General features: G+C 39.4%; 1 long non-coding RNA gene across 1 annotated transcript in view; it reads right to left on the bottom strand.

Annotated features, from left to right (window-relative positions):
- Window positions 1–3,117: 3,117 nt before the first annotated feature.
- The window catches only part of LOC116103648, a 22,603-nt gene continuing 12,299 nt past the window's right edge, over window positions 3,118–13,421 (bottom strand). Inside the window, exon 3 of the long non-coding RNA XR_004123528.1 lies at window positions 3,118–3,197. This is a non-coding gene — a long non-coding RNA (uncharacterized LOC116103648). The remainder of the gene's footprint in view (window positions 3,198–13,421) is intronic.

Below are 13,421 nucleotides of genomic sequence, written 5' to 3'. Positions count from 1 at the left end.
GATTACTATAAAATTATTTATGAGGTATTCCACAGTCTTCCTGAGATGTATAGCACATATATAGATTAGTCTGGTATCTGATTGCTTTATTTGTTTTACAATAGTGTGAAAGTCACAGATATTCAGGAGGAATCATACTTTGAATTTTAATTCTTTCTAGAGCTAGCCAGGTGCAGTAGCATTGAGGTTCAAGTCTCATTTAGCCACATGATCATGAGAGGAAACAACCAATGAGCTTATTCTTTTGCTAATCTTTGAGATCCACTGTAGGTTAGATGTATTAAATGTATTTCAATTGGAATATTGTCAACTATAGGTTATATCAATGTCTAAACTATCACAAATTAAGAACCATAGGAAGTGTGTGTATGTGTAGTGTCCGCACATGAGTATGTGCACATACCTTTTTATTTGGACAGAAACATTCCTTTAGCTTCCAAATACAATAGAAATTTCTGAGATTCCCACAAACCAGCCTATAAGATCAACGAGCCCATTCACATAAGGTATACTTTTAAGCTAACTCTCCCTCCACCTTTCAAGACGATTTCACAAATTGAATGATCAAGCAGGCATAGCCCCTCTTCCTTTCTCCTCATTGTGTGTCTCTCCCAACAGATACTCCCATTTGGTTCAACCAAGTGATACTGAAGTTGGGTAATCAGCATTTCCATTATCTGGCCCCACTTTCTCTTGATATTTTCCAATAGGACACACCATGACGTCTACAACAAACAAAGAGCATTCTAAAAAATAAAAAATAACATTCCAGTTAACACTAATCCTAGTTCTCCTGGAGACTAGCATGCCTGCTTCATTCTACCATGCCTGACTCAAATGTTGCTAAGCTTAATCATCTCTCTGAGAGGGCTTACTTTTGAATGAGTCGTGGTTTGATTTTAGCTTCTTTTTTTTCCATAATAGATTTGTGCTCTTTAATTTTCTTCCTTTTCTTTTCCCTTTCTTTTCTTTTGTTTGAGACAGAGTCTCCTTATGTATCCTAGGCTGGCCTGAAAGTCATGAACCTCTTATCTCCGTCTCCCAAGCATTGGGATTAAAAGTCTGAACCAAGCTGCCTGGTGTACATGCCTTTTCTTTCCTCATTCTTAGAAGTATAGAGTTTCTATTAAGATTCTTTTCTTCTTTTCTATCCTAGAACCTAACACTGCACTTCATAAACTGGCTGAAAAGTGTGTATATATCAATATGGAACCTAGAAATGTAATTTTGGTTATGCCATGGCAAGAGTATATATAATATTCTTAATAACCCGCTCCAGGTTCTACTATGAAGAGCCAGGCATATTTTGCACTGCCACATTTTCTCTCTTTTTATGTTAAATAGGAGGGTTTTTTCTTCCATAAGCTCATTGTTTGTCTTTTAACAGAACCTGTAGATATTAGAAGAAGGTAAAAGAGCAGAAAATGCAATTTCCATCAGGATAATATCTCCTTTTATCATTGTATATGCTTACTTATATGACAGAAAAAGATACTTCAAAATCAACTGCAGTCTTACAATTTTAAAGTGCCCATGAGTTATAAAAAAGAAATTATGCTAGAATATCCACTGAATAAGTGTAGTCATGAAGTGCAGGCAGCTGTGGCTTGCAATCAAACTAGCTGGTGGCCAAAATGCATCATTCACTCATTCATTTATTCATTCTTTTTGTTTGTTTGTTTTTTGTTTTTTCGAGACAGGGTTTCTCTGTGTAGCCCTGGCTGTCCTGGAACTCACTCTGTAGACCAGGCTGGCCTCGAACTCAGAAATCCACCTGTCTCTGCCTCCCAAGTGCTTGGATTAAAGGCGTGTGCCACCACCACCTGGCTTATTTATTCATTTAAAGTGTAGTGTGTGTCCATGTGTGTGCGCATGTGCATGCATGTGTGTACACACTTCCGCATTGCATGTGTGTATAGGTGAAAATATAACATGGCAGTGCACATACAGAGATCATATACCAACATGCAGAAGTCAATACTCTCATTCTACTATATGGGCCTCGTCAAACATAGAGAGCAGAAGCCCTGGGTGAGTGAAATCCTAAATGACTGCATGTTGTTGAAATGGTCATAGCCATGGTGAGAATCTGACATCCTTAAATCCATGGGTAAAAGATAAAAACCTTTCCCTGAGATGTAGTTCAGAGGTCAATAGAAAAACCTTTCTTAGGGAACCAGACCAAATATTTATAGTGTGCAGAAACTGTTCACTAAAGCATTTCCCCTGGATCTGTATAGCCTGAAGACTGCTCCCAGCTGTATTCCACAAATACCGCCTCTTTGTTTATCTGCATGGAACTAACCCTCCTGCCTCAGGCAGCTGTTCCGAATAACCCTACCTCTTTTTCAACTCTGTAGAATGTACCCGCTGAGCTCCTGTGGCAGTGAGTCTCCTCCATCCCATGCTCAGACTATCTGATCCCAGCTTTCCCTGTGCCTGCTTGTTTGTCCATCCTTCATTCTTGCACTATCTTCACTCAGGTCCGTGTACCTCGAGCCATGGCAATCTGCTTATCTAGAGTCATGCCATGGGCCATTGAATCACAAGATAACCTGAAAGTTCACAAATTTCACTTGTTTATGTCTTTGCTGTGTAAACTCCCCCTATTTACTAATTACTTCTCTACCATTGTCTCTGTGCAAACCATGAAACAAAGTTACAAACATTTTTAATTAAAAAAGAATATCCACATTAGCTAAACACAAATCTCTGCTGCTTGCCATTGGAACACAGTTCATAGCCTGAAATCTTGGCATATTTCTTATTGGAGAAAAAGAGAGTAACTGTTAAGGTTGCTCATTTCTGAGTGCACTTTTACAGTGGATTAGGGCAACAGAGGACATGAGGTCACACACACACACACATATACAACACACACAAACACACACAGAGACCCATTAAGTTGCTTTGCAACTTAAATATCCCCAAAGGAAATGGTCACTACATGGTATCCTGTGACCAGTTTTTGAGATATTAAATTAAAGTTAACTAAGCCAATTTTAGAGAGATTAGGTTTTTGTTTTAAAAGCCTTATCTGAATAGTTTAACAACTGGACTGTGACAGAAGGTCACCTTAAACACAAAGCCGTGCCAGGGTCAGTACAGTACCTTTTGTTCTGATTATCTTCCTTGTTCTTTCCAAGCCTCTAGGGATTCTGAAAATCATGCATTACTTGGTATTTCTCCACCATTCTCTGTAAATGAGGACATGGGAAATGTCATGAAAATTATGACTCTTGTGTGGGTGACTAAATGATCTTCCCGCTAGAAGTCTTTTATGTAGGCAGATCTGGACTGACTTCCAGCTCATAAGCACCACTGATTATCACATTTTTCATATAATACTCTCTTAATTTCACAGCATCTCTCCCCTTTAATGTTTTTTTGGATTCATTTGAAATCTCCAGTGGAAATTAGAAAGAGAGACTTGGGTTTACTAAGGAACAGGATAGATACTGTTTCTAAGCAGTGCTAAGGTAGGTATCTAAATGTCATATATCTAAAGGTTCATATATCTAAACATCATGGAGGAAATGATTAAGGCTCATTGGGAATTATGTAACATGTGCTGTAGACCAGTCATTCCAGAGAATTAAGGTGAGCATTCCTGGCTCCCCACTAGAGTATTACCTCTATGAAGTCAGGAATCATTCTTATTTTCTTCATTTGGCACAGTGCCCCTCATAAAGAACACATTTAATTCACATTAGTTTAATAGCTCAAGAAATAGTTTGAAAGAAAAAGATGACTGAAAGCCATACTTGCATTTGAACTTCACATGGACATTATTTATGTCAGTAAATCTCTTGCCTTGATAAATACAGTAATAGAGACAGAGTAAAAACTCGTGTGCATAGGTAATTGACCTATTTCTATTTGAATGCAAGAATACCTTTGAACACATTATTTTACTTCTCCTTTATTAGACCTTGTCAAGATTATATGAATGAGACAGAAATGAACATTAAGGTGGGTTCTGTGTAACTCTTTCTTTGTCTAGTTTTGTTCCCAATTAGAGATCTAGAAAGCCCTTCCCAGAAGGTATTTTGAGGGATGTGGCCTGCCATGCATATGATCACGGATGCTTTTGGGCAGTAGGGGGAGCTGTCACCTAGCACTACCACGTGTTATTGTAAGGATCCATGACTCAATCATGGTGTTTACTTCTAGGAGAAGAAATATAAACGCTGATTGTTAACTATGTCAGTATGGACATAGACAGTTTTACACTTTGTAATGTGCAACACAGAGAGCATTATAATATACACTGTGGCTTTTAATAGAAAATTGATCAGAATGCCAGACACTAAATTGGATCAATTGTAAGTCCTTAGCACTTACATCATACAACCCTACCACAATGGAGCTGTTCACCACATTTCCTCCGCCCTTCCTTTTTCATGAAACCCATTGTTTGATTATATTCTTGTGTTTGGGTTGCATTTGCTGCATGTCCTTTGTCCATACCAAAAAAAGAAAAAAAAAAAGAAAGAAAAGAAAAGAAAAAAACAAAAGAAAAGAAAGAAAAAAGAAAAAAAGTAGAAGGTCAAATGACTACATAATAAAATTGAGGCTGGGCCTGAGGTCAACACCTAGTGCATGGTGTGTACCTTTTCCGGGTTTGCTATTTGTTATACACAAGCCAAAATACAGATTTATCTATGCCGTGTGAATTGATCCTGAGGACTTCATGCAGTTATGGAGTTCTGCTCTGCTTGCTGCCCCCGCTTCCCTCTTCATCTAAGAATTGTATACAAATTCTAAAGGGCTTCTAACCCCTTACTGGGAAGTATCTCTGGCACTCACAATAATAGTGCTTGGTCTCTTTTCAGACATTGCTGCTGGAGCAGATTAATGATTCAATCACCACCCCAGGAAAGAACTTAGGTTGTAAATTTGTAATCTACAAGCTAGATGTAGATTGTGAACGATGACCACCACCCCTTGAAAGCGTTTTAGAAAAATAAAATTGTTTGTGAGGCTAGGTTAAAGCGTTCTTTGCTACAGGCTATGATTTAGAAAATCTTAGGCCGGGCAGTGGTGGCGCACGCCTTTAATCCCAGCACTTGGGAGGCAGAGGCAGGTGGATTTCTGAGTTCGAGGCCAGCCTGGTCTACAGAGTGAGTTCCAGGACAGCCAGGGCTACACAGAGAAACCCTGTCTCGAAAAAAACAAAAAAAAAAACAAAAAAAAAAAAAAAAGAAAATCTTAGGGAACAATTTGAAGTTCGGAAAGGCACACTCTTCTCAGTTAAGGTAGAACTTTTAAGGCCAGAGAACAAGAACAATAGCAACACTGGCTGATGTGGTTCTCACTGAGGCTGGACTAGTAATAATTGATTTCTTATACCCATTTTTGCCCTCTGCTTCCTGATACAGTTTAATAAGAATTGCTGGTAAGTAGATGTGTATTTTTAGGATTTAAAGAAGATATAACAGATTTTATATAAACGTTTAGATGTGTGATTCTTTTAAGATTATAAGATTACTTTTAAAGATGATAATAAAATAATTAATTCTTTCTTTGTAACCACAAATTGTTGCCTGTCAGTAAGAAAAACTAGCTGAGAAAACTACCTTGCTTGCTCATAACTTTGTTAATCTATAACAAGTTGCTTAGTTGAGAATGTATGTGGGTTCTTGGGAATAATTTTTTATAGTCATTTACTAGAAAAAACTTGATTGTAATTACATTGTAATTGCACTGCTTAAAAGATTTTGCTGGGATATGTAAGCTTTAGGAGAAAAAAATAAAGTTGTTGAAACATTGTTCCTTCTACCCATCAACTGTATGTGTGTGCATGTGCATATGTGTGTGTGTGTGTGTGTGTGTGCATGTGCGTGTGTGTGTGTAATGGTGAAATGCTTGGACCCTGCTTGTTGGAACTTTGTTCCAGCCATTCAGTGTGTTTATGTATACATGTATGTCTATTTTGTCAGTCTGTATGCATATCTTTATACATGTATGTATGCATATATACATATATATTTGTATGTATGATTACATATAAATTATTGAAGTCTGCCTTTTGCTTCACCCATTGAGTGTATATGCATGCATTTCCTCTTTCCTTTTCTTTCTCACTGACCACAAGGAACTAAAAGAGTTTAGAGATTTTCACTGGATACAGGGAGTGCCAGCCCTAGTAAATTAAGCTTTATTCCCTCAAAGAGAACTCTGCTAAAAATGTTTTCTAACCTCTGACTGCCATAGACAGCAAGCCTCCCCCCCGACCCCATCAGTATCTGGACCATCTCCTGTCAGCAGCTCTAAGGACTGACCCCTATTGGCTGCCTGCTTTGGTTTACCCCCTTGGATGTCAAAGTTGATTTTTGGTATCTCTGATGTTACTAAATTTTCAAGACTCATTCTCATAGTTTGTCTTAACCTAAATTCTCACTCTCTAGTAATAATTCTTCAGTGGCTAAAAGTGGTTACCTTGACACATAAAATGAGGACTTTTAATTCTAACTTCCATGTAATCATCTATTTTCTTAAGTTATTCCTCATATTAGATACTCATCTCACCTACAGAAGATTCTCAGAATACACAATCAATTTCTTTTCCTCACTCTAATGTCCAACACTTGAAAACAAAACTTTTCTCATAGCAGTTATTTTGTGCTAAAATCATTGAAAGTTTGAATATATCTTTCTCATTATTTTGAAAAGCCTAAATTCTATTTAGCTCCATTCTGTTATGGTCTAAAGCAGAGTGTTCTGAAGATCTAACGTAACCCAGGCTTTCTTAATCTCTTTGGAATTGTGAAAGAATTGCATAAATGTGGGACCAAATGTAAAATAATCTGCGTAATATTATCACCACAGTGATTTTAATGATATCGTCTCTACAGTTATTATTAAGGCCTAGGTAAAATATTAAGGCCTAGATGGCATTTTAAAGCCTAGGTAAAATGTTAAGAACTAAGTAAAAGTTACGTGGCTAGCCTACCATTATAAAGAAACTTTTGCATGCATTTTTGCTGTTACTAGGAAACTTTCTAATGCCAAGATTGATTATAGTCTGTTATATTCTGTGCCTTTGGAAACCAGTCACAATAAAAGTCAATAGAACTGTTTTATACAGTTACTATAAGCTTGTACCCAAACCAACCACCCAACAGCACTTCCTGTACCAGTGTACAAGCTTTTATGATGTTAGCAGCCCATGGGATAGACCCAAACATAAGAGAGGAACCTGCATCAAGGCAAGAAACTATTTGGAATAAGACTTCCATTTTGAGTAATGGTCCAGTAAAGTTTAAGTTCCCAAGACCTCCCTGGTTACTCACATCCTAGACATGAACAACAGACAAGTCCCATCCTGGTAGACAAGTTAGGACATGAATATTAGTTAAGGCAATTCCCCTGTCACAGTTGAATACCCCAACCAATGGGAGCAGGAAAAGTATACAACCAAGACATGTTTCTAAAGAAATCCCTTATCCCTAAATCCTGATTGGTGAAATAATTTGGCACAGATGTTTATGGATTTGGGGCATAAATACTCTATAGGACCTCAGGATCCTGGCTCAGTTTCCAAATCTGGACCATGGCCCTCCTCAACCAATCCTGGGGTGTATGTTCAATAAGCCTTCCCTGTCTGAGTGAGATCAGTGCCCGTGTGGTTTGCCAGGCAATTCCTGGACCCAACAGTTATAACAGCAACAAGTGAAAATGTCTTCTACTTGCATTTTGAGTCATGGAGAAAGACACTTTAAAGGTTTTCCAGCATATATGTCTATGTTTGGGTGTCACATGAGTACAGTGCTTGTGGAAGCCAGAAGACATTACTAGCTGGATCACTTTGAGGTGAAATTACAGGCAGTTGAGAGTCCCCTGATCTGGGTCCTGGGAATTGAACGCTGGTCCTCTGGAAGAGCAGCACACACTCAACTGCTGAGCCTACCTCTCCAGAACCTACCCCCCCGAAGTTCTTCAAAATAATCACTCAAAGCTTTTATTAATTCACATGTGTTATTCAAAATGGAATATAAATTCTTTGATATTTTCCTTTAATTCTTGGATAGTTTTTTTCAAACAAATTTTAATAAAAACATGAAGCAGAAGAAAAAATCCCATTTAAAAGTAACTATTGGTTATCAACATTTTGTGGATGTTTTAATGTAATTTCTGATATGACTGTTTTAGAATAAACTTATCTTAAATATCTTACTATGTATAGTAAGTGACAATCTATACTTACTACACTTACTAAGTATAGTAAAAGTGGCAATCTTTTACTTGTTTATTTAGGTAAATTTCAGCATATTTATATAATATGTTATCTCCAAGTAAATATCATGTTAAATTTATCTAATGAGCATTGTTTAACCTGACCTGTGTTATGTATCATGTCACTTTGGCTGAAAGATGTCTTACAGATAGCAAAATACTGCATTTTGTACTTGTTACTTAAACCTACAATGTTAAGTTCCCATTGCTGTATGCTTGGATTCTCTTTTACTAGTTGGTGCTGTTCATCACTGAAGGAAGTCAGAGCAGGAATTTAAACAGGGCAGGAACCTAGAGGCAGATTTTGTTTTGTTGGTTTGATCTCCTTTGTTTTTGACAGTGTTGGTTGGACACAAGCTAGAGTAACCTAAGAGGAGGAAGCCTCGGTAGAGAAAATGTCTCTATGACATTGACGTGTAGGCAACCCTGTAGGACATTTTCTTAATTAGTGATTGATATGGGAGGATGCAGCCTATTGTGGATAGGGTTACCCCTCGGCTGGTGGTCCTGGATTCTATAAGAAAGCAGACTGAGTAAGCCAGAAAGAACAAACCAGAAAGCAGTATTTCTCCATAGCCTCTGCATCAGCTCCTGTCTCCAAGCTCCTACACTGTTTAAAGTTGCTGTGCTGACTCCCTTCAGTGATGAACAGTGATGCGGAAGCATAATGATTCAAATAAACCTTTTCTTCCCCAAATGGATCTTGGTTGTAGTGTTTCGTTACAGCAACAGTAACCCTACTGAGACAGTTGGAGGGACACACAAAAAGCACGTTTGTAAGATGGTGAATTTAACGATGGAAATGTATTCTCAGGAATTCCATTCCTAAGGCTGAGTCTCTTGTGTGGTTTTTCACAGGTTAATTCCTAAAGTTCCTAAGGTCATTCAGTGGCAGTACTGTACATTGCCTAAGAGCACAGAGCTCAGTCAGGTGGCTTGAGTTCAAATCCCATTTCCAGTAACTCCATTCTAAAACACTGAGAATACTTAAAGCACCTGTCAGCTCGGGTATGACAAGAGCATACAGTACCGGGGTCTCAGTTACTGACATTACAACTGTGCTGTAAGAAGAGATTACCTGGAACTTCACTGGGCTCAAAACAAAATACTTGTACCCATTATTAATATTGGAGTTAAGTTCAGTATTTCAGTCTTTTTACAATTCTGAGCAGCTTAGATATTCAGCATTTCAGGGGTAACCCTACCCACAATGCACTGGGTCCACCCAGTGAAGACCTTGTTCATGAAAAAGAAGCCAGAGATGACTGACTTTAGCACCTTTCATACTCCCATTCTGGACTTCTCAAAGCTCCAAGTTATAAACTAAAAATAATAATGATGATGATGATAATAATAATAATAATAATAAAGAGGAGGGGCTGAAGGGCAAAGGGCAGGAAGGAGAGAGCTCCAGCTGGGTCCTGTGGTGTTGAGAGTCCAGTCCTGTCTGGGGCAGCTTGGCTTGGGTTGGCTAGCAGCAGTTGCTGGAGGGCAGAGAGGCCTCCCAGCGGTGGGAGGTTAGACACTTGGCTTGTTGGGGAAGATCCGCTACATTGATCCAGCGAGGCAATCCAATGAGAAGAGGCAGTTTTAAGGAATTTGTTGTAAAAAGGCAGAGAGAGGGAGAAGAGTAGAGAAGGAGAGGCTGGCCATGGCCTCGGGAGACAGGGGTAGGGGAGGGGGAGCAGAAGGACTAGAGGTGAGAGTAAGAGAGTAGAAAGGGGCAAATAGCCCCTTTTATAGTGGACCTGACCTACCTAGCTGTGCGGAGGAGCATACCTGGCCTTTGCCAGGCAACTGTGGGGGGTGGAGTCCAGACAGAATACCAGGAGCTTGGGGCATTGCCTATGTGAGTGAGGGACACACACCTCTGATTGTGGGTGGGGGTTGGGGAGGAGCTGTGGAAAGCTGTAGCTGGGACAGAAGCCAGGGTCCCAGGAGGCATGGCCGAACGTCTGCTGTTCTTTAGGGTCAGTGGGGTTCAAGGCTTGTGGTCGATCAGGGGCCAGGCTGTCTGCGCACAGCTCACTGTGCCACACGACTCCTTAGGAAGACCAGCAGTCTCAACTAACCTGGGGCTCTGAAATCTCTCAGACACTGGCCCAATTCCTCCTAACACTATAGAGCAGAGGACTGCCTGGTCTGGCCTCAGTGGGAGATGTGCCTAACCTTCAAGAGACTTGAGGTCCCAGGAAGTAGGGAGGCCTGGTGGGGGTGGGGGCATCCTCTTGAAGTCAGGGGGTAGGAGGGATGGGATGATGAACTGTGGAAGGGCAGACCAGGAGGAGGGTAATTACTGGACTGTAAAAAATAAAAGTAATAATAAAAATATTCATGAATATGAAGCTGGAAACAACCCAGATGTCCCACAACAGAAGAATGGATACAGAAAATGTGGTTCATTTACATAATGTGATACTATTCAGCTATTAAGAATGAGGACATCATGAGTTTTGCAGGCAAATGGATAGACTAGAAAATTCTCTTCTTAGTGAGGTAACTCAGACCCAAAAGGACATGCATGGCAGGAGCCTAGCATGGTGGCCCTCCCAGAGGCCCAACAAGCAGCTGAGAGAGTCAGGTACAAATACTTACATCCGACAAATTGACAGAGACAAATTGACAGAAGGTGAGGACCCTGTGGTTGAATTGGGAAAAAGCTGGAAGAAGCTGAGGAGGAGGGCGACCCCATAGGAAGACCATCAGTCTTAACTAACCTGGACCCCTGAGATCTCTCAGACACTGAGCCACCAACCAGGAAGCATACACCAGCTGATATGAGGCCTTTGACACATGTATAGCAGAGGACTGGCTGGTCTGGCCTCAGTGAGAGAAGATGCACATAATCCTGGAGAGACGAGGCCCCAGGGAGCGGGGAGGTCTGGTGGAGTGGCCATAGGGACATCCTCTTAGAGATGGGGTTGGGGGGAGGAGAAATGGGATGAGGAACTGTCAGAGATAGCAACTGGATTGTAAAAAAATAAAGAAAGAAAAATAGTAATAAAAAATAAAAGGAATAAAATAATAGGTTTGAACTGATGAAAATATGAATTATATTTCTAGTGCCTCAATGTTTTTGCTGATAACCACCTTTGTGCACATTTTCCCCTTACAAATGGCCAAATGTATATCATTTTTATTGTTAGCCATAGATGAGAGAATTTTCAGAGGTTTTTTTTTTTTTTTTTTTTTTTTTTTTTTTTTTTTTTTTTTGTAGTCTTATACTTAGTGCAGGAGTTAAACAGCCCTATTTACCAAATTTACTTCTATTATATGAGATGTATATTCTTACCACCTTTACACTTAATCACTAGAGTACAGAATAAAATTCACATCTTGGGTACTACTCATTTAAAAGAGAACTGAAGCATATCATCTTAGTTACTTTCCTATTGCCACAGATATAAGACACCATGACCAAGGAAACTTATAGAAGAGTTTATTGGGGACTTATCGTTTCTGAGAGCAAGTCTGTGATGATCATAGTGGGGACTATGACATCAAGCAGGCAGGTAGACAGGCAGGCATGCATAGCCCTGAAGCTGTAGCTGCGAGCTTACATCCTTAACTGCATGTAGGAGATGAAGAAAGCTAACAGAGACTGAATAGGCTTTAGAAAAGTCCAGTGCCACGCCTCCTCCAACAAGGCCACACCTCCTAATCTTTCCCTAACCTCCAGGAACTGGGGGATCTTCCCATTCAAATATATAACCTTTGTTGCCATTCTCATTCAATCCTCCATATTCCCTTGTTTTTTTTCTTAGAATTATCAAGAATATATAGATGTGTGTGTGTGTGCTCTATTTTAGACTTCAGTTTATTATCTAAGTTGACCTGAAGTGAATAAAAGTCACACATTGTTTTGTACGACGACATTGTAATTTTTCTTTTTCTCTCCAGCCAATGTACCTACCACATGTAAAAGACAAAACCAAAGAAAAAACCCTTGGATCACTCTTGATGCCAAATCCATCCACAAAAGGCACTCCCACCTTCAAGTGTCAGATTACTTCTATTGTAAAGGACTCAGAGACTTGTACCTGGATAGATCAAGTTCTAACCTGAAACCAACCTTGCAAGACAGATGTGGTAATGAGGTCTACCCAGAGGAAGATAAAAACCCATAGTGATTCCACTATGTGGCCTAGGATGTTCCTGTTTGTTGTTGTTGTTGTTGTTGTTGTTTATTCTTAAAATCTGTAGCATTTATTTGCATATCCTAAAGATGCATTGGGCTGTCAGGCAGCCTCATTTGCATAGTTCATTCATGTCTCTGCTGAGGTTAAAAACCTCTCAATGTTTAAGATTTCCAGCATGTGCATGAAAACAGGAAAGGAAGGCTTCAGTCGTAAGTAATGAAGAGCTGAACCCACATTTATAGAATTTTATTTCTTGATATTTTCAGAGATGATGATTATAAAATAACTTGGATATTATTGATAAAGTCCTTCACAACATCCCTTTGTCTTGTTACGAATAGAGAAGAGAGTCTATTTTGAGACTTAAACAACTTGTTTATTTTAGTAATACAAATATATGCCAGATTCCTCATATTGACCATTTTTCTGTAAAAGTAAAGTAAAAATAATAATGTAGAAGATTATAAATGGGAGGGATAAGTTATGCCTGAGGATCCTGTTACTTTCTTATTCACTAGCTTGTTTCAACTTGCTTAGTTAGCAATATTTGAGCACTAAGGTTATAAACAAGAAAACTGGGAAATCCAAAAATACAGTACTCTGTGGAATACGCATATATGTCTGTCTTCGTTGTTACTTTATTATTGTGAAGAGACATCATGGCCAAGGTAATTCTTATGCAGGAAAACATTTAATTGGGGCTTGTTTACAGTTTCAGAGTCTCAGTCTGTTATCATCATGGAAGAGTGCAGCACACATGGTGCTGGAGCAGTAGTTGAAAGCTACATCTTAATCTTGAGAGAGAGGAAGAGAGAAAGAGGGAGAATGGGAGGGAAAGCAGGAGGGAGGGAGGGAGGGAGAGAGGGAAGACAGAGAGAGACAGAGACAGAGAGAAAAAAATGAGGGGCTAGCATGAACTTTTGAAGCCTCAAAGCCCATCCTCAGTACAGATTTCCTCCAATACAGTCACAGCTCCTACTGATGGGTTTTGAGTCGCGGCAGAAAGCGTCTGCAGACACCAGGCCCAGGCAGTTTCATGTGTAA

The sequence above is a fragment of the Mastomys coucha genome, unplaced genomic scaffold (assembly GCF_008632895.1).
Source record: "Mastomys coucha isolate ucsf_1 unplaced genomic scaffold, UCSF_Mcou_1 pScaffold21, whole genome shotgun sequence".
NCBI lineage: Eukaryota > Metazoa > Chordata > Mammalia > Rodentia > Muridae > Mastomys > Mastomys coucha.
Note: the sequence above shows the minus strand (reverse complement) of the source record. Positions and strands in the feature narration are given on the sequence as shown.